Below are 27657 nucleotides of genomic sequence, written 5' to 3' on the forward strand. Positions count from 1 at the left end.
AGGTTTTTGTGATCTACTAAATCTTTTAACTTCATGAATTTAGTACGTAAAAGTATGAAATTTTTTATTTAACTAATTAAAGTGTGCTGAATATTTCATTAAATGGAAATTTTACTCAGTTATAACAGTATAAAAAGTTATATATTATTACTTACACAATCCTCTTACCAACTGTGCGAAATCTGATTTCGAAAAATTATACATAAATTGTTTTAACAAGTTTTGAGATTGATGTATAAATTTACGATCACTACTTCAGGAAAATAAGCCTGAATACACCTTTCTCGAATTTTTCAAGCATGATAATTCTATTGTGCGCCTTCCAGCTTTCAGGCTTAAGTGATTATACTGCTAAATAATTAATACAGTCTTTGGAAAAATACCAGCTTTAAAAACGTCGTCTCTTCGGATACTTGATTTTTACCTCCTTTTCGGCTTTGTCTTGGAGTGCTGTAAATCATGGGAAGTGAGAGGTCATTTTTCTTTTTATTTTTTATAAGAAGCCAAGAACTGTAGTTAGCCACTGTTTATAGATGCGCAAAATAAACTCATATAGCTATTTAATTTCATGGGGTCATTGTTTCTTACTGGAGGTATAAGTATTCTGTTTTGTCCTATAATACTCTATCCATTTGTAGCATAGCTTTCTAAATTTTTAAAAATTTGTTTCATTAAAATATATGTGGAGAAGTAATTTTTTTTATTTACTTGGATAATATTGTCCAGTTATGACATAAATGTTTGTAATTTAGTATTTTTTAACATTAATGATTATGTCTTATTTTTTAAAACTTGAAATCTTGGAAATATATTTTCCGATTTTTTCATGAAGGTGTCAAGATCCTGATCATTCTGAATCCTTTCAAACTACTACTTGCTTTCTTCTTGCAACTTAACACCTAATATTTTTCATTGATAAGTGTAATATTTTTATGTAATGATCTAATTTCTTAAATTTGATTATGAAATATATAGATATATACAACGTACACACATATTATTATATGAAAACGAAATCTCTTGCCTTTTAAAGTTGTGGTCATAATAACCCAGCAGTGTGGTTAAAGCTTGCTATATTTTAAATATAAAAGAATAATGTGTTTGCATTTACATCTGTCGGATAGTCACTAAAACCAGCTGAAAAAAGTTAAACAGAATAAAAATGAACAGGAAAGAACAGTGCGAAGTTGGCACTAAGCCGATATAAAAATTTCAAGGTCAAAAACGCCTCATTAAATAGCTGCATAAAAAACTTCTTTGTCAAGTCAGAATTGTTAAAAAGTTCAAGAACAATGGATGAGCTCCACCGCACTCCGTAAACTGGTTTCAATAAATAGGGTATTTTAGCTGATAGTGAAAACGATCCCCACTTGTTCCTACTTACTTCATCCTGATTTTTGATTTTTTTCAATCTAATATAAGAATAATTCTAATAAAAATATCTGACTATACTTATTAAAAAAAATCTTAATTTCTGCATATTTCGTCTTCGTATAAAAGTATAAACTTGCAGCTTTTATTTAGAGCTCCTACAATGCAAGGAATTTTTCATATCTTACATTGCATTTTGGGAATTGATATGGATGCTAAAGAATTTGCCAGTTTTTCAATAAACTTATTATATTTAATTAAGAAAATTAAAAAAGAAGGAAGACTTCGAAGATGTTTTATTTCCTAAGCATTTTATTGCCACTTCAGAACTACAATACTATAAATTATTTCAAAATTATATTTCCGGCAGAAATGATTACAAGAGTTATCGAAAGGTTACATTACGAGATTCAAGACGAAAATTCTGGTTTATTCGCAAATCTATAATTACAAAAAATTTCTATTAAATAGAATTCAAATTTTATGAGCAAACTGTAGACGTTATCAGCAGGGAATTCCTATAGAGCATTTTTACAAATCAGAAGGCACAGCTAATTACAGGTCAGTTTAACTGACTACCTTCAGCCTGAGATTTCTGATCTGTGCGAAAGCCCTGAAGTTATTATAAATACCTTTTTCGGGGAGGGGAAGATAAAATATTATCTAGTTGCCCCAAAATAAATTATATCTAAGTGACATACAAAAGTTTTATTTATTACGTAACTGCTTTTATTCGTTTTATCGATCAGAGTCATTTAAGATTGTTTATTAAAATAAATTAAGGAATCTCTGTTTCAAAAGAGCTGTTTTCTTAAAGCACATAAAACAGTGTCAAGTGACCGATATTATAAAGATGTATGCACGTTATTTAGACAGAGAAAATGGTGCCAAATAGTAGTTACCCAGCATTTGGTGTATGCAAACCAACGGTTGATTAGCTGATTGATTAGATATCGCACACGAGGGATATCTACCTACTGGAAGGAATGCTTGGTGAAGGAATCTGTAAGAAATCTCGTATTAACTTTTCACACGGAGTAAATCAGATACAGTACCTTATTTATCGAGATTTAAACTGGAGTTGGGCTACGAGTCTTCAGTGGTCTTCTCTACTCGTCCAAAAAACCGCAGTAAAAACTTCGCGGACGTAAACGTTGCTATACAAAGCCATCGTGGGAGAAACCAAAGCAAGGAGAAAACATCGCAGTTCTAAAACATCGTCGTCGAAAATATCGTGGTAAAAAAGAAGCATCTATAAATCATCGCTTAACGATAACATCGTAGATATCCGTTTTCCAGGTTTTGAAAGTTCTAAATGCATATCTGCATAATGATTTGTGAGCTCAAGAAGACATATTCGCAAGAAGGGATAAAGAATTTGCACAAGAAGGGATACAATTCTAGACAATTTTTTTCAACATTTCACTTAAGATATATTCATTTTAGTATTCAAGAATTAGTTAATTAGCTTTTGAGGGTTATATTTTCTTTTATAACGTGAATTCATTTTGCATGCATCCTGATGGAAACGTTCTTTCTGTTTGTCACTTATGTTGGAAATCAAGACTGGAGAACAACAACAAAAAAAAAAAAAAAATAAATAAATAAATAAATAAATAAATAAAATAAATAAATAAATAAATAAATAAAAAATAAAATAAAATAAATTGCACATGACACAGATTCGGCTAATAAACGCACTATGCGACGTTGTTATGCAAAATTACGTGCAAACGATGCAATACTTAAAAATAGTCCCATGGCCATCAAGTGATGCCATATTCAGATAACCTCCTGAAGAATACCGTGGAAACTAATCCACAAAAAAGTATTCGTGCTGTTTTCAGGCAAACTTGATATACGCAATTCCACCGTTCGGCGTCTCCATGTTATCGGTAAGGTGAAAATATTAGACAACGATCAACAAGGCGCGGCGTCTCTATATAAGTGTGAAGTTCTCTGTACTTCATGCATCAAGAAAATTTGATATCACACGAGTTTTATTATATCTTGAACTTCAGTTAAACATTCCTAAATTTTCCTATATCATGAAACTTCAAAAGTTGTAGCACGACAATTGCGGACTATCAACAGAATAGAAGAATCCTAAACAACAACCATAACGTCATTCCGAACAACATTTGCTTCAATAAACGATGTTGCCGCTTTTATGGTGTTTACCTGTTGCAGTAATTCGTCACATCTTTCTCCGTGGGGGTGAAACTATCACGACAGATAGTTAATAATAAAATGACGAATCCAACTGAGTGCCATCATGTTGTAAGACAGTGCCCGCGCTGTAAAAACGTTTGTTCAAGTCGTAGCAATTTGCTTCACCTATCATTTTCCCATGATTTCATCTACGGCTGATTATCATCTCTTCCGCTATCCTGATCACTTCATAGCTACAAAAAATTCGCTGTTGATAGAGAGATCCAACATGCAATTGACAAATATATCAACACAGACTTTTGACTTCTTTCATTAAGGTTAAGGAATTCAGTGGTTCGCAAAGCTATGGCAAAATGTTTGGATATTGTGGGAAATTTTTCGATTAACCTTTTAAGGCCGGGGCTTTGGTAGCAGTAAAAAGCTACCAAAGGGCGGGGAATTTTGAACCGAATGCTTTTCCCCTGTAAGAAATCACCTCCTATTTGCAACAAAGATTCTTGTGTGTAGTTTAATGGATTCTCAGAGAGTTGCATCAATGTCGCAAAAAGCAGACCTTTAAAAGAGATAAGTGGTTAAAACCCTAGGGACGTCAAATTTGACATTTCACCCCACTTTTCAGCCTGGAAAATGGGGGGGGGGAAGACATGGCCACTAAAGTGGACAACCCCGTCTTTTCAAAGAGAGAACTCTATGTCCACTATAATGGCCATCCCGTCTTCAAAAGTTTAACAAGTACTGTTAATTTCCTCTACTTAACGTTTCATTGTGACATATACCCGTATGACTTTTCAATAGCACCAGCTCAATAATTTAACTGAACGTATATATCATGCAATATATCTTTTGATAAAATATTTCTTGTTTTCCTCAAAAATGATGTTCATTTTTGAATCAGTCTTGTTCAGTCTTGTAAAAAATCAGTCTTGTAATTTAACGGTATGCAGACGAAATGATAGACAAATTTTCCAGTATCTCAAATTTCTTTTAATGTCATAATATTATAAGGATTGCACAATACGCAAAGGCTGATATTTCTTTCATACTCAGAGGATAATGTTATAAGATTTTATTTTAATTAACCTAGTTATTTTATTATTTTGGATTTGCTACAATTTCAGGTTTCGTCAACTTCCACCAGAATGCAAATTATTTTAATGTACGAATAAGCTTCTAACTGCTAAATGTTTCAGTCAGCATTTGATAGAATAGGCTGGCCAACACTCTGCTTTAGATTTTCTGCTGTTGCAATTAAGAGTACCACCATGTTTCTTCTAGCCGTGGTTGCAGTCAGAAGTGAGTCAAGATTAGAAGTTTAAGCTCTTTAATTATATACTCTGCATTTGAGTCAATTTCAAAGCGTGTTTGTTTACGCACAAGCTGTTTTGTTCTTCTTGAACTTGTAGAGACATTAGGTATTTTGGAAAAGCCGGTGAGATGAAAAATTAGCAACCGCCTTCGCCGGAATCGAACCATGGACCTCTGAAATACCGGCCCAGGGTGCAGAACCACTACACCACGAAGGCACGTCAGGAAAGAGTAAGAAATACCTTACATACTCCCCCCTTTTAAAGGGCGACTGGGGTTTTTAGGGGACACAATCACCAAATCCTGGGTGTGGAGAGTCATCATCCACAACCCTTTTAGTTTGGGCGCCACTGTAGAGATATTAGGTATTTTGGAAAAGCCGGTGAGATGAAAAATTAGCAACCGCCTTCGCCGGGAATCGAACCCCGGACCTCTGGAATACCGACCCGGCGTACAAAACCACTACACCACAAAAGCACGTCAAGAAAATGAGAGAAATACCTTATAAACTTTCATTTTGAGTAACCGCCAGGTCGACATGTTCATATATAGTTTTATTTTAATCTTTTCCCTTGGTTTTGGGTAATCTTACATGTGTTCATCAGAATTAAAAGCTATTGACTTAATGTTAGTTATGGAAAAATGATTAAAAACAGATTGTATAAGAACTTTATTTACTATAAATTACCATGTTCGCAGTTGATTAATCTCAAAATATTGAACTTAAAGTCAGACTTATGGAAATCTAAAAACGATGGATAAATGATACAGCCTGTTTATAATAAATATTTCTTTAATATGGTATATTTTCATCTCTGATGGCAACGCAAACCTTATATCCTGATTTCAGAGAATTTAACAAACTGTTGATGACATCCTGTGTAACTGTACTCTACTCTTCAGAAAGTGCCTTTTACATAGCTGGGGAGCTTTTACATATTTGGCGCGCAGCATTTCGGCTGCTTAGGGTATCTCATACATGTTCATTCGTGTTAAAGATAGGTAAGCAATTTAGCCAATCCATTTTAGTGATATCTTCTGGTTCCGAAAATTCTGGCACCAGAAATTTTGGATATGGATGAGCATTAACATCTATTTACAAAACTTCTGAAGTAATATTACCTCTACATAGCCTTGCATAGTGTTCCAAGACTTTTCTCATATAACAATGGCTCATTACAGAACCACAATAAAATATATGTAACGCGGTGCCTCTAATTATGATCATTCCCTCCCCCAAATCAAGCAACAGCTTTTATGGGACCAAAATCTTCCATGAATAAAGGAAGGAAAGTTTCATGTTACCCTCTAGAATAAAACACGTTTAGAATCACAGTTCAGGCTACATCTGGAACGTCAACGAAAAGTAAACGACTCCACGCCTCTTGGCTGTATTGAATAGAACGAGAGCATCATATTAAAAGAACTCCTTTAGATGATGGACTGGATGGAAAGCAAACCATTGGTTTTCTAACATATTGTCAGTCTACCCTCGTGAAGACTTCTTGCAACAGTAGAACGGCATATTCGGCTTCGTATGGCAACCTTAAAATCTAAAACTAAGTATTTTGCAGTCGCTTCACGGTTTCATCGAGTCGACAATAACAGAAAACATTCTTCGGATACAGTTGCTGCTCTTGGCTACCAGACTAATTTACTGTTCAAAAAGCGGTTCCATGTTTTTGACAGGACAATTTGAGGTATAATCAGATTTTGGATGCCTTCCATTTGTATTTGTCCCCCACCTCACTTGAGTTTAACAATTAAGCCCTCCTTTTGTCTTTCCCCTTAAACGATGCTGTTTAGTCCTAATTAATGAATGCTGATCATTCTCACAAACCATATTAACTTTAAGCAATACTTTACACTCGAAATCCAAATATGCGCTCAATGTGCAACACGTTGTCAGTCGCCTAATTGTTAACAATCGCCTAATCATGTTAAGTGCGTTAGCCGAAGAGCAGAGATCCAATTTTGCGTTCAGTAGTAGATAAATTCACATAAAAAATTCTATTATTGAACATTAGTCGAAAATGCTAATCAGTGATCACATTTTTCAGATTATTCTTTAATTCTGACTAGCATTTGACAGTCAGAAGGGAAGTAAAGTCGTCCGGTAGTCTCATACGGTTACCTGGCAATTCAAAGTTAATAGCATAACCATATAAAGTGAAATTTAGAAAAGAGTCGAAAAACAGACCTTTTATTAACATTTTCCTCTTATAATGAGGATCTTCACTAGTTCACTTCCAGGAGGATAATTTTCTATGTATTTTCATTATTTTTTAAAGAATGGTTCTTAATGAAAATGCAACAAAAAAGGGGTACTACGTAAGGATGCCCCTCCTTATGTGGCCCATTTCTAGCATTGGCAAGACTGATTTGACTGCATACATGGTCTAGTTTGAGGTAAGTTGGGCTGCTAAATACGATTTCTCCTCCCCCTCCCACTTTTTTATATCTTGCGAAAGAAATTTGCAAACAGACTAATAAACACATACAGTTAACCTATTATTCATACCTATGAAATATAAATTCTCAAGGAGAAAAATATGAACATACGCACAAGAAGAAAAATATGGTATAGTAATAATAAACTGTATATAACCTTGTCTCAGATCGCAGAAGAAGGACATCATTGGTCGACTCTGATTTATGACACGAAACAGAGAGCGAAAAGCTTTGTCGTTCGAGGTTTTCCTTTGAGCATACTTGCAGTCTTTCAAGATATCACTTCATTTTGTGAAACTTCAATAAATTCTCTTACATTCCAAATGAGCGTACGTTTGTTTCATTTTTCGTTACTCATAAATTATTTTTTAATTATGAATCTATGCAAATGTAGATTAGTTCTTAAACTTATGCCCGTAAAGATTCATATTTTTTTCATTTTAATCTCAGGAATCTGCATTCAGAGTATTTCTTCCAAAAGAAATTACTGCTTCAACAAATTATTTTATTAACCGATATTTTATATAATGTAAGCATTTTTAAATATTAAAGCTTGTTGTTAGTAGGTTAAAAACTAATGTAAGTGTACATAAAATTTTAAAATGTAATAATTTCTATAAAAAGTATGATTAATTAATTTTTTAAGTTTTTGATGTCTAACAAAACTGTCTGTATTATATATATAAATTTTCAAATACAGATTATTACAAATAAATTTTCCAATTTTTAATCCATTTTACAACGCGGAAATAAATAAAAAACAGAAAAGCACAAACTTTTATTTTCAATTTTTAAATATTCATTAATTAAACTGTGTTACTAATACGAGTTTAACAAACTCTTTTTCCTGCAAGGTTGATTGCTTTCTCTTCATAAAACTTGCCATTAAAAGAAGTAATATTGGTTTGTTTACCTGGTTATGGAAAGGTACGCTAGTGCTACTTGCATAAGAAAAAGGATGTTTTCATGGAGAGCTTTTTAAGGGAAACTGGCTCCCATTTAATTTTTTAAATTGGTAAATCACAAGAATGCCATGCAAACAGCCCATCTGCCAGTATTTACACTATCAATTCTCAGCAGTCTTATCCATACAGCCACAATTGTGCCTAATGCACTAATAAGACCTGATTATCTAAGAATGTTCACCAGTGACCGATGCGATAAGACTGCTGGGTTCAACTCCATGAGAACAAGTGACCTAAATGGAAATTCGAGATTTCAGTCCATGATTAAAGTAAAGTATGTATTTATTTAAAATCAGTTTCCCTTAAAATGTCGCTCACTCGGCATTCCGCCTAAAGTAGCTAGCAATAAAGTGCATTACCATAATCAGTTCATCAACCAACCAGCCCGAATCACACAACTAACCCAGTGTTCCCCAATAATACTGAACGCTGGATAAACATTTAATCAATACACTCCTGCTAAAAAAATAAGCAGTAAAGGCAAATAGGTAATAAAACAAAAACCATTTAATGGATATGTGTGAAACTGATCCAAGAGGTTGGTGTGACATAATAGACCACATAGTAAACAATAAAGCAAACACATACAAAAATGCATGCATTACGACCATCACATCGCGAAACACCAAATGAATCGGAAGAATGTACAATGGAAACAATACGCTAATAACGGGAATGAACCCTGTAGCTCAGCGGTTCTCAACATTTTGATTAACGCGAACCATCTAAATAAAAGCTGAAAACCTTTTAGTACCACCACTACATTTTACAATGATTACTTTATTTTTTCATAAATATTAAAAAATATATATATATATTGCCATTTGCACAACCTGTTGGCTATTTGTATTAAATATGCACACATAAAGAATATTAAATTAAAAATTGGTTACCATTTTAATTATCAAAATTTAAGTTATAATATTTAATTCTAAAATTTATTGTGAAATTTGGGCCTAGAGATCAGTTTCTTTATGTCTAGTCATGTTTCGCTTAGCTTTAACGGTAATAGGATCCACTTTTAATCCCTCCCCAAATATAACGTAGAAGAAAACCCTTGTTCACACAAATAGGTTTAGCAAAAAGGGGATAAAAATTTAATAGCTTTATTTGAAATCCCTTTAAATTCTTTTTTTCGTTTCGGCCATAAGTTAACGTGTTATTTTTTAAATCTTCAGTTAGAGTTCCATCACAGAAAATTTCTATCAACTGTTCTTTTTCTTCACGAGATTTTTGAATTTAATCGCTAAAAACACTTTTTCACTCACTTTGTTTCTTTGCGTACCACCTATTTTTCTCTTGCCTACCACCAGTGGTACACGTACCATCGGTTCAGAATCGCTGCTCTAGCTGAAATGCATACTTGACAACGGCGAGGGAAGCTGGCAATAGTATCGTCGATCGCTTGTTGAGGTCCAATCCTGTAGTTGTTGTCGACCAATCCTGTAGTAATGCATGTAGGAGCTCGCAGAGGGTGCTGGCGGCACACTTCGACCTGCTATTCGTCGTCCCATGTCTCATCCATGCTGTATGGGATTCAAGTCCAGTGATCTAGCAGGTCACGGCAGATGTAGAATGGTTTCACTCTCCAGATAATTGCGCACCACTCGAGCTCTATGCGAGCGGGCGTTATCGTCCGTAAATATCGCAATAAGAAATAAGATGTAGAATTTCGTTCCGATATCGGGTCGGCTGTGACGGAATTATCATCAATCATATAGAGATAGCTGCTGCCGTTCATTGTTATCCCAGCCCGTACAAGTAAGCTTCCTCCTCTGTAATGCTCTCGTTTAACGCTGTTTGGCGCCCGATAACGTATCCTTGGCTCTTGCCATATCTTTGCCCTTCGGGAATCGTTAAATTAATCGGATTTTTATTTAGGATATTAAATCGATACTCATCCGTAAAGGGTACGAGGTCTCACTGCTCTGGTGTCCAACTGAGATGTTCAAGGGCCCAATTCAAAAGCGCTCTGACATGCGATGGGGAACAACGCAACACAAACTACGCGTCATCGGGCGTACACTCCACCTTCATGCAGCTGACGCGACGCAGTATGGCGGGATATGGGCTGTCCTGCAGCAGCAGTATAGAGATGCGACTCCAGCTGTCATGCTGTTACTAACCTACGGCTTCTTGCACATAGCAACACGAAGCGATAGTCTGCAGTTGTGGTAATCCTACGGCTTCCAGACACACGTCTTCTACATTGGTTTTCATTCCGTTGGTAACGATTCCACATCCTATCGATGACACTACGATGCACATTCAGCTCTCTTGCTACAGCGCATTGCCTTGCAACAGCATCAACATCCCAACAGCTCTCCAATTCATTTCCGTCGTGCAAATAGTGTCTTCGGCCAATGCGTTCCGCTTCAGCTATCTCGGATTACACAGAACTATTACTCCTTGCGAACTGACGCATATGTTCATCATGCTCTTCTTTAAGGCGTTGTGGCGAGGCTGCAGGATTGCGTTTTATACTAATTTTTGTTGCGATTTGCATTCCGCGATGACACCTCTACCTTATATGTAAATTGTATAATTACATGTTTTAATTTTTCCTTTTTACATTCGCATCTTTTCTGTTAGCATTTGTTCCTTATTTTTTTAACACGAGTGTAAAAGCAAATATAAAATAAAAATATTGGAAAAATAATAATAAAATGTAATATAAATAAAAGTATTTATGATAAAAGTTGGATTTATAATAAAAGTTGGCACAGATTCACATTAAGCGTGAGGAATGAATATCCATTTAAAGATTCCTGGAGGTGATAACATAACATTTATGATTGTTTTTCAAAGAAAAATTAACAATTTATACGAGGCTTCATCTTAATATGCACGTAGAATTAAAATACGTAATATTTCATCTGTTGCAACACACTCGATAAACATTTCTCACATTTCTGTTTTACATATCTCATCTGCTATTCGTCTTCTGAGCAGCAATAGCATACGTCAGAATATAATACTAAAATTTTTACTGGTTTCGGGTTAACAGTGTTAGATAAATGCAGAGTGATGAAAATTATATCACTTGCAAAGAAATGCCAAATAATTAACATAAAATCTGAGGAGGTATTAATATCCTTTGTACATGGCCAATGAAATCCTGATTTTCCGAATACATGGGAAATATTTTTAATCATAAATTATCGAATATATTTCAAGATATTAGGGAATATTTAAAAATTACTGTTTAATTTTAATAAAATAATTTTGCTTCTTCATTCGCTAAGCCGTTCCTTTGCAAAATTATGCTTATGATTGCTATGCGACAACAGAACTTCAGACTCATCGCACGTCGTTGAGTATGTGTCCCCACTAAATTAGCGACTTTCCATAGCTTCCTGCGCAAAATCACTGTACTCATACATTTTTTTCATATGACCGGAAACTTCTCAAGTATTTATCGGGAATGACAAACCCATTGGTTATTTAGCCATCTCCATCACCAAGAGCGTTACTCCACAGGGGAATAGATTGATATTATAGCCATTAAATTCAAAATTAATTTAAGACACAAAAACCTAAACTTCGGCTGCTTACTTATATTCATTTAATATCTATCTTCTATTATTATTTAAAACCCAAAATCTATTTTAAAAGCATTTTGTACTTGAGTCTAATTCATATATAATTCAATTTTATTAACTATCTTCATTACATATGTGTGCCTTTTACTGTTTCAGATATATTATGCTATCATGAATCAAAATTATATATAAATATTTTTGTTTATTGAATTTATGTAGTATTAATTTTATTCTGCCATTTTTTGACTTTCTTTCCCCTACCAATGGCCGAGTAAGTATAGTAGTTCGGTCCGGCTTCGAACCCAAGCGAACGAACTGGCTACATTTTCTAGTTTCTAGGATTTTCCCAATGTGAAACGTGAATATGAGCCAGTTTCTCTTAGAAAATCTTCCACGAAGGCATCCCTTCCTTTAGGCAGAGAGTTTTATGGATAGCTCTGTGAAACGAATATATCTGGAAATCTAATACCAAAAAGTCCAGGCAAGTCTGCTGCCGCGTGAAAGAACATGCTGATGGTACCTTTTGACAATGTCAGTGTAATGAACCATGAATTTGTACCTCTGGGTTAGATTCTAATTAAAGAGTGTTACAGGTATATTCAACAACGATAGTGGAATACGGATCAATAGCAAACGGCAAGAAAATTGGCTCTCTGAGAAACTGGAGTCTCCGCCACTACAGCGACTCATAGGGCATGCTACAACTCTAGCTTCTTGACCAAAAATGCCCTTCCTTTGATCCCCCCCTCCCGAAGTCACCTGATTTTACTTATCGTGACTTTTTCTGTTTCCTAAGTTAAAAGCTACCTTAGAAGGAAAAAGATTTTAGAGCATTAAAGATATTAAGGAAATCTAGACGAGAGAGCTTTTCTTCAAAGCAATTGTTTCGTCATTGCTTCGACTAGTGGCGTCGACATAGTGTTAAGTGTATAGCAATAGTAAAGAAATAACTTGAATGTGAGGGTATAGATTAATTTTTAAATCCTTCTTACGATTCCTTTAATATCACCACAGGAATTACATGACAACACGCATATTTACTAATGATTCTAAATCTCCATGTTCGGTTCGGTTTAAGTGATTACGGTAAAACCTCGAGGGTTATCTGCCTAACGGGAGGGATGCCTTTGTGGAGGAGGTTTTAAGGGAAATTGGCTCAAATACAGGTTACACATGAGGAAAACCACGAAAACGTCCATGCAGCCAGCCCGTTCGTGGGATTCGAACCTCAGACCAAACTGCCGGTGTTCAGCGAATTTACCGCTTGGCTGCTGGTGGGCCTCTATGCTCTGTGCGTGTAAATATGTGAGTATGCATGCGCATATATAGTTATTGCAAGCATGGTTTTATCCTTTTATTTGGTTGCTAATAAGCAATATGCATTTTCCCCATTTGCCAAGTAAAGGCATCCCATTATAATAAAGTGAGTAACGTGAATCTGTTTTGTTCTCTCAGAGCATAGAAAAGTCATGTTTACATTATGCATACCGGCCTTTGTAAAGTAATAAGATTCTCTCGCTCTCACCACTTGTAGGATCCACTGAGTAATATATTAAAGTTTCTTCTAAGGCTTCTTTTTAGCATTCACAACTCTGATGACGCAAGAGACCTAGTTATCGATCTGTCTCGCCATGCTTTTCTATCTTACATTTTTAACGTTTAAATTTGAAACGACAAAAATGCAATTCGTTCTTTTAACTGCGCACAATGCAGCTGTAACTTGTATACAATACTGTGAAAAAGTTTTATACATGGCAAATTCACGTATCAAATGCATGGAATTTACGAAAGCTTATACAAGATTTGATGTAAAAAATGAGAGAAAGGAATTAATGATGAGAAAAAGTTTAACAATCAGCGAAAATAAATTAGTCTTTTTCAAGATGATCATTGAACACTTAAAGCAATTAAAGTATTATTTACTTACGCTAATTTCAATAAAACCGTAGTGAAAAAAATTTAAATAGTGTAAGAACTACCAGAATATGACACAGAGACTAAAAGCGAGTACATAAATGAATAGCAAAATTGAGCTCATTCACTAGCTTGATGCAGGATTGCTGAAAACGTATGTCTTGTAAAACAGCGCTGTGTTCGCAGAAAACAACAAAATAAGTTATTCTTATGTACATTTATGTATCTATGTATGTATGTGTATGAGAGAAAGGAAAAAAGAGTGTGTGTATGCACATATAAGGAAGTATGTTTATATATAAACACATGTTGTTCCAGAAAGATGGCTAACGGCTTTATCATTTTCTCAGATAATGATTAAGGGTAAATGATTTCTCAGATAATGGTTTAACAATCTAAATATAAGAACTTACATAGTGTCCTTACCAATAGAGCAAAGAATCTAGTTAAAAAAAATGCACATTATTCTTCAATGATTAAGGACACAGTACGTATGTCCATATTTTGCAACCAAATTTAGGAAGAAACTATAAAATAAAAGTTGCTTGCATATGCATTTAATGTATTTACAATTGGACAAAACCATACACGTTATTAACTTTGTAGCTGACCCTATAAAAATAGAATTTACTTATATTTCCGTTTATTTTGCACGTAAAGATGTGAAGAATTATTGCATTGCTCCATATACATTGACGTGATGTAAATGGCTACATCCAGCTGGCAAATTGACGCTCCAAGTTTTGAATCCTGGAGACAGAACAGTTGTTTTTTCCCCGTTTCAATGGAATATAAAATCCAAAAAATTGCTACAGTGGAGTCAAACTAAACTGTGGTGTACACATCACCACTTGGATCTGATCAATTGGATCTCCTCTTTCCTCAGTTTTTATTTAAGTAGGGGATAATATAAGGAGCTAATGTATTACCTCGTATATACTCTTATGGCGTGAGTAGTTAGCAAATAAAAATCCATGACTCGAATGTCGGAGACAGTACAGATGATTTTCGCATTTCTTTTACAGAAAGGGCTAAGGATCTCTACAAGGGATTTGAATCTTATATATTATTTGTTAAATAATAATGAATATTTTATGAAATGTAATTTTTGCAAAGGACACCAAATTAAAAGTTAAATTTTGTATTAATATAACTCAACTAAACACAAAGATGAAACTTTTTTTAAACGTTTCTACGTTCTTCTGAGAAATTTCGTGATTAGTAGCGTGTACAATTGGAAGTAAATGGTTAATATTTACTGAAAACAAGCTTGTAAACACCTACTTAATCTGTCATTTGCACAAACTCAGGGTAAGTGCACTAATGCAGACTTTTTCAAACTCATTTGGAAGAATACCTAACAGCCTCGTAAGGAAAAATTCACAAACTGCACTCTTTTAGTGAAAACCAACTGGAAGACAGGGAAGAAAAAGATGAAGCTTTCTTTGTTAATTTATAAAACATGAGCACTAAAGCAAGGACTGCATATAAAAGCAAATGAAACCAAGAAAAATATTCCCATGCAGTACGGACTAATTTAATTTAAGCTACAAAAATACGATCATACGAACACATACAATGTACACGTACACAAACTATATATTATGTATAGTCAGAGAACAAGATGCTACAAAAGAATACTACAAACGAACTAAAAGCTGGAAAAAACAGTTAACAAGAAGAATTGACGTAAAGTATATAAAATGAGCAGTACTACAGTTTCAAAGTTCAATGGAACTTCTTACTTTAGACCTTGAAGACAAAAGCATTGCGCAGTTTATTTATTTGACTCCAATTCCTAGTGCCAATTTTTCTTTCGTATCAAGTGCCCAAATGCTCTATTTATTTGGAGAAGGTAGGAATATTTTAAATAACTATTTTAAATAACGCGGTACAACGTAAACATTTAATTTTTTTTTGGAGATTAACGCTAATTAATTGTTAAAATTGAAAAAAAAACGTATGCTTGAAAATAAAATTATATTCTTTTGAAAATCTAACGAAATACTTATACCATAGGGTAAAAAGTTGAGACACAATATGATAAACCGGGCTGCTTAGAAGCTCATACATATGAAGAAATGTTTGATTATAAGCCAGATGAACTAAAAAGCTTCACCTGACATTTATCTTTTGCGTAGACAGAAAAGAAACAACAGAAGATATACGGTAGACAGAAAAGAAACAACAGAAGATATACGCAATGTCTAGAAGTAGAACAGGCGTAAGAGCATGAAAAAATCATTTCATTGCCAAGAAATCTTGGTACAGTGCCCTGCGTAACCCTTGCCGTTCTCTAATCTTTATTCATAACAAAAGTTCAACTTAAGTTTTGAATTCCACAAAAAACTGAGATTTCTTTAAATGCGAATGGAAAGAAATGCCGACAAATATGTTAAAAGAAGTATATATTGAAAAATAAAAGAAACAATAAGGAAAAACTGGAAAATAAACCTAAGTAAACTATAATATAGATTCAATAAAAAAAGACACTTTACCAATGAAAAGATTCAGTTTAATAAAGACTTCAGAATGATATTATGATGATAAATTACAGAACGAGATGGAATAAAATTTTCAGTGATATTTTTTTTAAATTTAATTTTTTTTTTAAATTTTTTTAACTTATTGTGTGAAAAGGGAAAGTTCAAGAAATGCCTGAAATGCCCCACAAGAAAGGGTACTTCAGAAGTCAGTATGAAAATTTACAAATGAAGAAATTAAATTTAGAATGTTTTAAATAATACTCCAATAACACTACTTTAAATATTGTTGCCGATAATCTGAAACTGTAAATCAACTATTTAAACATTGTCAATTAAAAGATATAATTAGTGAACCATATTCTGTTAAAAGAACAAAATGTGATAAATAAAAGCAATTCAAAGATACGTTTGGGCTTATTACAAGTAAAAGGACAAAACACTGTTTTGTATGTAGCTAACGTATTTATAAGGCTCATGAAATATCATCAAAGCAAATAATAATTTAAAGTAATATAGTTTCACTTACAATAGAGTAAACAGTTACCAGCTGTAAATAGAAATATCGTAAACGCTGTCTATTGTTAAAAGTATTGGCTGAAAACTGTATGAATAATAACACTGTTTTTTCTTTTAAATGACTACTTTCTTTGCTATATGCTGAAAAAAATGGGAAATTTATGTGCATAAAATATTTCACCTGCTTAGCTGGCTCGTAAACAGCTCCCGATTTCAAAATTCGGTTTCATAAATCTGGGTCTATGAGCCATTAAGGCTTTTTGTATCATTTAATGTATGATGTTCATCAGTCAGAAATTAAAGTAATTTGATTTGATTACTTTTAGCGTTAAATACAAAGTTTTATAAAAATTTATTTAGTGTCAGAACATTTCGGGCATTTCTTGAATTTTCCCTTTCCACACAATAAGTTTTAAAAAAAAGTAAACGAAAAGCAATTATTTCTTTCTGTTTCAGTCATGTACTGCAGAAAATTTCTTTAATATCATCAGGAATATGCTGTTTATCTCATAAGGTATTTCCTCTTTCCTCCTAGCATGCCTTCGTGGTGTAACGGTAGCACACTCGGTGAGTATTTCAAGAGTTCTAGTATTCAAAGTGCAATGCACATTTTTCATTTCTCCTTCTTCAAAAAATACTAATGACTCTACAAGTGGCACCCGAACTAAAAGGTAGTGAACAATAATTCGTTACCACCAGGATTTGGCGATTGGGTCCCCTACTGCTCTGTTGCCCTTTAATAAGGGGATTATATAAAGTACTTTCTCTCGCCTTCTAGCATGCCTTCGTGGTGTAACGGTAGCCCACTCGGCGCGTATTTCGAGAGGTCCAGGTTCGAGTCCCGGCAAGGGCATTGCACTTTTTAATTTTTTTCGGTTCAAAAAATCCTGATGTCTCTTCAGTCTAACGTGATTTTCCTCAAATGAACCGGCCGTTCTTTAAAATACCAAACCAGTAGAATTTTCTGAAACGTTAAATTAAAATACTTTAATCTACTAGCCATCTCCTTTGCATGCAGACTCAATTTATATGTTATTTATTTTTATACTTTATTGTTCAGTTTTTGATAAAGTTGAAACTTTACAGAAACATTTCTTTCCATATGTTACCTAACAAGAATAGCACTATAAGTAAAATATGAAGTGAAATAAGATTTCAGTTTTTACATTCGCTCATACCTAAAATATTATTATCCCAATAGATTTTAAAGCCAACAGATTAACAAAGCATACACCAACTGGAATATTTCTCTTTGCAAAATATTGATTTCAAATGTGATTAATTTAAAATAATGTTTAGAGATAAAAATTATGAGTTTAACAGTCGAATACATTATATTAAGACTAGAATGAGTATAATAGAGATCTGATTTAGAGAGAGAAATAGCATAACACAGTTGAGATTAGCATTGTCTTTAATTGTTTTACAAATCTGTGCCCTTAAAACTGAAATTTAAGACTGTTATAAGGAAAGTAAATTTACCCGACTTAATAGTAAATAAATGAAGAAAATCAACGTAAATTTAGCTCAAATCTAAAAATGAAATTTATTTTATGAAATTTATGAAAGCAGATTTTTATCAGTCCAACTTTCTTAAAACGTTGCTATTGTTAGCACTAGAAGCTAATCGGAAATGCTCATTATTCTGAATTTTAAAGATAAGTAGAATTATTAATTCTTAAATAAAGCAAATCCTCAGACCGAAAAAATTTAAGAGTAAATTAGTATAGTTAATATGTTAAGCAAAGACGGAAACTTCAAAGGCCATAATTATTGCTGATACGAATTCACCTCTTCGTCTGGATCTCTTAAGCTAGTATCACACACCACGAAATGAGAGATACCTAAAGTTTTGATATAACTTTTCCATAAGGTTGCAATTTACAGAAACTGGTTTTAGCTATTGTTTTGTGTGATGATTACGAAAAAGGACTAAGCACTGACAGTTAACACTGATTAGTAAAAATGAATTTTTCGTATATCTCGTAATATCATGCTTCCAAAGCGCGAGGTTTTATTTAGCAGCAAAACTGGTAGAAAATTAATTATATGCAATTGATTGTGCTTAATAAATAATGCATGGTAACCACTTTAAAAGTTTTAGAACTTTTTCTCCATAGCAGTCTCATGAATGATGTAGCTTCTTTGTTCTTGTCTGAGGCGTGGTAAAACTTCTTCCGATTTCCACTCCTCCTCTTTCGATCAATCACTCCAACTCTAGCATTAGAACTTCTATTATAAACGTCAGCATTACCAACAGCGATATAATAATGTTGGACTGGGTTCCAGGCAATAAATATCATGTTTACCTAACATGGGCAAGCATTTTAAGTTATATTTCTTCAATTATTTGTTGTCAAAGGAATTCATCACAAAAACTAAAAAGAATGCTCTGTTGCTAGCAAAAGTATTTCCCAGCATTCTTTCTGGCAAATATTTGCAGGCAGTTTTGTTTACATGCAAAAACCGAAGAAAAAACAAAATTATGCAATTATAAAATGCTGAAATGAGATGCAGACAGACAACTATGATAATTGTAAAAACTACAAGGAAAGGAAGAAATTGCGTTAATAACTTTTAATTACGCAGCTCAAAAATGCTGTTGCATATCTTCAGTACCGCGATACTTGATTTAAGCCATCATGTTGTTAAATTCGCGTGCATTTTAAAATGCTTCATGTGACTTGATAAGAAAAAACTATTTTCAATTAAATTTAAAGACTTCAAAAATATGTACTACAATTAATTTCAATATAAATACAACATATGAATCAAATTATTTTGAATACTCAATGACTGAAAACCCTCAAAAGATTTTTCAAAGAATTTATAATTTTAAGCAGTTTAAGTTAAAATAATTGCATTAAAAGAGCAAAGCTTCTCATTCTTTGCCTGATTCCATGGAAGTAATAAATAAATCGCTTGACATACAACCGTATTTATGGGGCCGCGTATGTACTCAAATAATTTGTTTCCCGAGAAAAAGGAGCCCCTGAAAGTTCAAACAACCGATTTCACAGGTCTGTCACTGAATTTATGTGGAAAGTTGCAGATCTGTTAGAAACATTACAAGACTAAAACTGCACGAAAAACACCGCCTAAGATTACACATTTAAAAGTCAAGAAGTTCCAAAATTGCCTTTATTTTCCTTGTTCTAGCAAACATTTCTTGCATCTTGGTTATGTTTTATTTGTTGTAAATAAGTCCTTTTCAACTTTAACTCATAAATGCATGTAGTTTCCATTTGACAACATACTCAAATTTAGTCATGTAAATCAAATCAAAACACAAATTTTAGCTTACTGCATAGTGTAACCAATTTGATACATACTGTTTACGTATATAGTTTTGAAAGTTTCAGTGTGGTGGCACCACTAACGGTGTAACGGTCATTATTGTGTAAGTATGTGTATGGTGTGGACATCATTTGTGTTTTATTTTGATGTATTCAAAGATTTAAAATTGTTTGAACAAGTTTATAAAATATGTATTATTACATAAAATTTTTATTACACATTTGCCTATAAAATTTGCTTTTTAAAAGTTAATTTGTAAAAGATAATAATATTTTTTCAAAACCTTGAATGAAAACTTAGTTTAGATTTTTTTAGTATTTTTCCTATTTTATTTTATGTCAATTCTAATGTATTTTTGATTTTAAAAATAAAAATAAAAATTCATACATTTGAGAATTAATAAAGCTCCGTTAGTTTTCTGATTTTAACTACCTGTATATAATTGTGTTTCATTTATTGTAAACAAGTCATTTACAACTTTAATGAAGCTTTATTAAACTATAAATATATGCAAATACTTAACTACGAGGCCTGATTTCGTACGAATTAAGAATACGTATAAATATGCATGTTAAAAAATGCACCTAATTTGAAAAGATATTAACTCCGCCACTGGCGAAATGAAATGAATCACCTTAAGCAGAATGTTTAAGAACTAAAGTAAGTGTAAGCTAATTATAAATATTTCCAATAATTTTTCAAGTGTGCAAGAAGAGTATTAAATACTGCAGTGAAAACTAATAATTGCATAATTTCGAACGCTCCGACATTCAGATCCTTTATCTGCTAAAACGAGACACAGGGAATAAATAAAGCAACGCAAAGCGAAACGTGAATGCATAGAGGAAGACAAAATAACAATGCTTAGCCTTTGGCTTCGTTTCAGACAGTAAATATATAACATGCCCAAATGACGGAGCTGAATTGTGTAAACAGATTTCGGAAAAGAGATTGATTGTGTATGAAATTTTAATGATTTTGGATTAAAATAGACTAAAATGTCCACTTCAGCAAATATTATTTCGCCTTCTTTCTTATACTGAAAGAGATATCTATAGTAACTATTTTAAACTGTGATGAAACAAAATGTTTACTACCGTTGACTAGGACACAAGCTCTCATGATTTTGGTATTTCATTATAAAATCTAAGTGATTAAGTCGATATGAAATTCTCAAAGTATTTTGCAAAACAACGTTTCAATGGATTATACAGGTTACTGTGGATTTTTGTCCATGTGATTATATATGCATTTGACATTATCCTGTACATGGCACTAATGTAAAATTTTTAAAATTGAAAATATTTTAAGTACTTTAAAGTACTTTGGATAAGATAATCTAAATGCATTACTAATATTTACAGCAAAAATTTTAAAAACGAATTCATAAAAAATGCTTAATTTATATGAAGTGTTCTTACTGATAAAGAAATATTTTTTCAAATTGGAAAATCTATTGAAGAAGAAAGCCAAAGGCATCTTCAATGCTTTCACTTTAACGGAGGTTATCAGCGCCGGTTCTAGGGAAAAACACCCACAGGAATAATGCTCACAGAATAATGCTCACAGGTATAAATGCTCACAGGTATAAATGCTCACAGGTATAAATGCTCACAGGAAAAAAGCCCACACAGAAATATGCCCACATAGAAAAATACTCACATGGAAAAATGCTCGCTTAGAAATATGCTCACACAGAAAAAAGCTCACATAGATATATGCTCACATGGAAATAAGCCCACTGATAAATAAAATACGTAGAAATATCCTTACATTAATCAATCAATAATTAACTGATTTTGAACTTTGGACACCTACTTGAATTTTTTAAAGCAAAATTATTTGATCATTTGAAAAAACAAAAAATTGGACAAATGCCCTTTTCAGAAGCAGTATATAAAAGAATGAAAACAATAGTAAAACTTTGCATGTTCTGTAATATTTTATATCACTGCCTCCGGTCCGACATTTTTTCCCCTGTAACTGCCAACAGTTTATTTCTGTTTTTTATTTACTCTATTTTTGCATACTTTTGATGAGTACCTATAGAAATTGATGTTTGAATGCAGTTAAGTTGGAGCCAAAAGAGTTCTAGAAGACCACAGTTTCCAGTCGAAGTGTGGAATAATTATGAAAAAGCCTTCGAAAAATCTCCTAAAACAACAAATTATTAGGAAAGCTTTCATAAGGTATTACATTCAATATTTAATTGTAGCCATCCTAGCATGTGGTTTTTGTTTGACGGACTGAAAAAAGATTTAGCCTGTCAACGTTTATTACTAGCTATTGTAAATACAGGGCGTACAGAAGTAAAAAAAGAAAATATGAAAACTTACATTTGGTAATCGCGAATAATGTTAGAAACAATGATGAAATCGATGATAAAAATAAGATATTTACATACATTATCTAACGTTCAGTAAGTTTGTAGAGACATTAGGTATTTTGGAAGCAGGAGCTGCGAAAAATGAGCAAAGCCTTCGTCGGAAATCGAACCATGGACCTCTGGAATTCGCACCCAGTGTGCAGATCATCACACCACGGAGGCATGCTAGGAGGGCGGTAGAAATAACTTATATACTCCCCCTTTTTAAAGGGCGACTGGGATTTTTAGGGGACCCAGTTGCCCAATCCTGGGTGTGGAGAATCATCTTCCACCATCCTTTTAGTTCGGGCGCCACTGTACAGACATTAGGTATTTTGGAAGCAGGAGATGTGAAAAATGAGCAAAGCCTTCGCCAGAAATCGAACCACAGACCTCTGGAATACGCGCTCAGCGTGCTGACCACTACACTACGAAGGCATGCTAAGAAAGCGGGAGAAATACCTTATAGCGTATTATATTATCATATTATTATGCCTATAATGTATTATATTATTATGCGTATATTAAATAATTCTACAATGTATAGCTAGCCTTTTTAACATTACTTGAGACTCATATCTAATGCAATACTTCTACAACATAAAGCATTTAAACGAAACAAAATCAGAAAATCATGTGGATCTTTTCCATTACTGGACAACATCAACGAAACAGTTTTCCGCTGAAAAATAGACAATGAAGTATTTCCGGCCGGAAAACATTATTTAACCGTACAAAACCGTACAAAAATTTAAATTAAATCTTTGAATTTAAATTGAATTTTTATTAAAAGTTGTCACGTGACGAAAAATGTTATGGAAGCCTACCTTGTTTGATTGATTTCTTAAAGTGAAGCCATGGTTCTGCGAACAAATTTTCAATCCATACTTCATAAAGTAATTTTTGAATACATTATCATAAAAGTTAAAACAATATAAAAGTCCAAACTAAATAAATTTTGGAATTTTATCAATAAAGAGAAGTAATTGTCGAGATTTACCTTAGAGAATGGTAAAAGGTAGTTCAGATTAAGATTTTTAAATAAATTTTCCAGAGACGTTAGGTTACTTCTAAGCAGGGGACATGAAAAATGAGAAAAGCCTTATCCGGAAATCGAACCACGGACCTCTGAAATATGCACCCAGCGTGCAGACCACCACACCACGAAGGCATGCTTAGAAGGCGGGAGAAATACCTTATAAGTTTATGTGAAATATACATGATTTATATATAACAAGGTATTTCAAGTAATTTAAATAAAATAATTATTTCTATTTGTTTATTCTTCTATATGTTTATATTATAAAATGTGTAACTTATACTTACTATTGTTTTATTTTTTTAACAATTAAAATTGTAATAGCTTTTCGCTGTATATTTTGTTTCATTTTTCTTCCTTCCTCCACTCTTTCCTAGATGTTTTGGTAATTTAAATAATTTTTCTTTTAAAAATTCAAGTAGGTGTACGATGTTCAAATCGGTTAATTATTGATTGGTGTAAGGATATTTCAACGTATTTTAGTTATCAGTGGGCTTATTTCCATGTGAGCATATATATATGTGAGCTTTTTTGCGTGTGAGCATTCTTCCATGTGAGCTTCTTTCTATTTGGGCATATTTCTCTGTGGGCTTTTTTCCTGTAAGCATTTATACCTGTGAGCTTTACTTCTATGAGCATTTTCCGGTAGGCCTTTTTTCCTGTGGGCATTTTTCCAGTCACCATCAACACCACATACATACTTATATACATGTGTAGAGAACCAAACGTTTTCTTTTTTGACGCACCCATAGGCAAGAAAATACATGCTTGGTTATCCTTTCCTTTTAAAGGCAGGTCATTCGAAGCTTTTCAACATAACTGCTCTTCGATGATTATAACAACAATGAAAATCGTCTTTTCTCAATTAATCCAATTGTCCCTGAATTTCTCAGATAACCCAATTTCGGTCTTTTTGTTCATACGCAGGAGATTTGAGTTTCAAAGGAAGTTAGGACTGAGCAGGTTTCAGTTCATTAAAATAGGGCGTAATTCCGAAGATATTTATTCCCGAGGTTCTAAAGGGCAGAATCATCTAAATTTTTAGTATTGTGACAAATCCGTTTAAAAAAATGGAGGCATTTTGTGTATATAATACAGGGTGTCTGAAAAAGTTAACTACAGGCGTTATTATTATTTTTGTACTACTGATCTAAGACTTGTACTTCTAGTTACGGATTTCCTCAACCGTTGAAACCTTTATGGAAACAGTTTCAGCACTGTGGCTGAGAAGACACAGTAAACTTAAACTCTAGCTTTTTTCATGGTATGCGTAGAATAAGACGCTCAGTTAGTCAAAATGCTTTTTACAGTTTAGCAAATTTTATGCCAAAATATCGTGGTGGTATTAATAATTGATAGTTACTTACGAGCAGCTAAAATGTTAAAAATGAAAATTGTTTTATCCAATATAAAACCACTAATTGCAGAGAATACTTTTTCGTATAATTCCAGCCTAAATATATGTCAAAAATAATCTTATTTGATCAATAAAAGCGTCGAACTTTATCTAAAATAATAAATATCCTCTGAAATATTTCCATGAACTGTGCACGTAAAGATATAGAATTAATTTCTATTCAACTTAATAGAGCCTGATGAACAATTCACTAATTGAACTTCTAACTCCACTACGAGCATATAAAATGTTTAAATTAATATTTAAAAATTACTTTGGCTACCAGTGATTAAATTCTCTCGTAATATTCTCAGTGCATGTTAATAACTAACATATTTAAGGAAATAAAGCATGCAGTTGCCCTTCTTGATTACCAGAAAACGCAGTTTCTGCATAACAAAGAAAGACAATTTATGTACAATATCTATCCTCTGTATCTATATCAATATAAAATAATATTCAGGCTTGCGTCTTCACTTCAAATTACACGCACAAAAATGTTCTAATAATCTCATGAGCTACAAAGCTCAAAATTACATCGTTTAAAAGTACTAAACAGAACATAAATATTTTTCATTTCTTACATTAAAGCTTTTGCTTGACTGTAAAAATTCTATTTAAAACTGAATTTTAATTAGTTGCATACGAATTGATTTTTTTATTATCTGGTATGTCTGAGGAATGTATAAGCTTTGATATTAATATCAGGCAAACTACCTTCCAGTTTTATAAGTGAAAAAAATAATTTTAAAAAATCCTTCTCATTATGTTCTATGATGTTCTAGACACAGCTGTCCGTTATTCTCAAAGGAAGAAGTGCAGTTAATTTTAATTTCGGATTAGAAATATGATTTTTCACTTTTAAATACCTTCAAGCAAATATGAACAACTCTGAAGTTAAAGGCATCGCACCTGAAACAAATATAAGGATAAAACGTAGACCAGCATTGACTTTGGCAGTTCACATTCGTTGAATACACACTTGTTAAATATCTTTCGAAGTTTATCTCTCCTTGTTAAACACATACAGCTTGATATAAAAATTTTTAAGCCTAATGTAGACAGGTATCTTGAACATGTGAGAAACCATTTCAAAAATACCATAATGCTAATTTCAGAAGAAATAGTGTGTCATTTTGAAAACAATTTCATAAAACATGCAAAATTACAGATTTAAATATCAGCATTGCTTTAAGAGTTCTGCTAAAAAGTATAACTTTCCAGAAACGCAAGTATTCCAGATATTTGCACAATACTACGTACATGCTAAGTGACAAGTTCAAATGAGAATAATTTACTTTAATGCTGTTGCTTTCATGGAGTTGTTTTAGGTTTTATGATAATTTATTTCGTTTCACATTTGCTTATGCTATTATCACAATTTTCCAAAATTTATTTAAAAAAAATCCATTATTATAACGAACTGAATTTTAGTTAACTGTATACATATAACAACACATGTTGTGTCAAGTAATTTTATTGAAACAGTTGCATTGAAATGAAGGCATGCGTATATTTAATGATTTACTAATTATTCATATTTTTGCACTGATTATGTAAAATAACATAACTACAGACAACTGAATTATTAAGTTCCAAAATAATCAGAATTGATATTTATGTATACTAATAATTTTAAAAAGAATCTTTAAAAATGGTATGTCATTATAACTATATCAAACTTTAATGCAATTCAATATTAATATGATTCACCATTCGAGATATGACAGCTTTAGCTGATGTTTCATTGTTTAAGCTCAAAATCAGCCAGTGATTCCAGTGATAAAGAGAAAACAGTTAGCTTGTTACTGACCTATTCATAAAGGAAAAAAATCGTTGCTACGTGGTGTCTCATACATTGAGAAAAACATAGGATTATTTTCATTTTATAGTGCAGCAAAGATACGAGTAACTGTGTAAGGATTATGTTAATTTTATTAACAGTTAAATTTTAAGTTAAAGTTCCTTTCCTGTCAAATTCTTAACTTCAACTTACTACTTCCGACCAGAACGTAGTTTTGAATTTGCTGAATATTTAATGAGAAGGAGCGGTATTTAAACCACGAAGTTACTTACTGAGATAAAGAGAGAATCAGAGTTTCTGAACTACGCGCGTCTGCCTTTTTGGCCGCTCTCTCTCTCAAAGCTGTTTTACGCTCGGCCGTACTCATGCCCTTGCTAAGCTTCGTAGTAAAATAAGTTAAGGGGCCAACTCTCATTGAACCTTGATAGCTTTGGCTATTACTTAGTTAGTTAATCTTAGTTTTAGTTTAATTCTTGGTCTTTTAAGTTCAAGTCCAAAGTGCGGACTTTATTTGTTCACTCTCAGGCGGAGTTTTGTTAAATCTTATAGAAATAATAAAGGGTTATTTACCCTTCTCTCTTGTTGTTTCCTGTCTTCGAACTCTAGCGATTATTCGCTTTTCAGTTCCTAGGTTCCTCACTTCCAACATTAACTTAGAATTTCAAGTGAGGGACCTTACAACTGGATAAATAATGAAATTCAAAATACAAAATACAAAATATGGTTTGTATTTTGCATTCCCTTTAGGTGTTGGTAACTATGATGAAAATAATTTTGTCACAAAGTAGAATTTTCTAAAAATTTCAATGACGGTGCATATACCTGTGTAAAAAACACGCGTATATTTAAGTGCATATAAAAGTGTTAACCTGTATATAAAAGAGACATATATGTACAAGCATATATGTATACCTAAACTCAAGGAACATGTCTCAAATTAAGGATATGTGATATTTTCAAATATATATGCTACTAAACTCAAGCAAAAATTTTCTATTCTGAAAAAAGGTGCTTATGATTATAACTAAAATTCT

The 27657-nt window shown here is 32.8% G+C and overlaps 1 protein-coding gene across 4 annotated transcripts in view; it reads right to left on the bottom strand.

The window, feature by feature from the left end:
* The window catches only part of LOC118200798 (four and a half LIM domains protein 2-like), a 332872-nt gene that overhangs the window by 100163 nt on the left and 205052 nt on the right, over positions 1–27657 (bottom strand). The gene's annotated exons all lie outside the window — the stretch shown is intronic.

The sequence above is a fragment of the Stegodyphus dumicola genome, chromosome X2, assembly GCF_044657685.1.
Source record: "Stegodyphus dumicola isolate Sdum_Otavi_A_Nest chromosome X2, ASM4465768v1".
Taxonomy (NCBI): Eukaryota; Metazoa; Arthropoda; class Arachnida; order Araneae; family Eresidae; genus Stegodyphus; species Stegodyphus dumicola.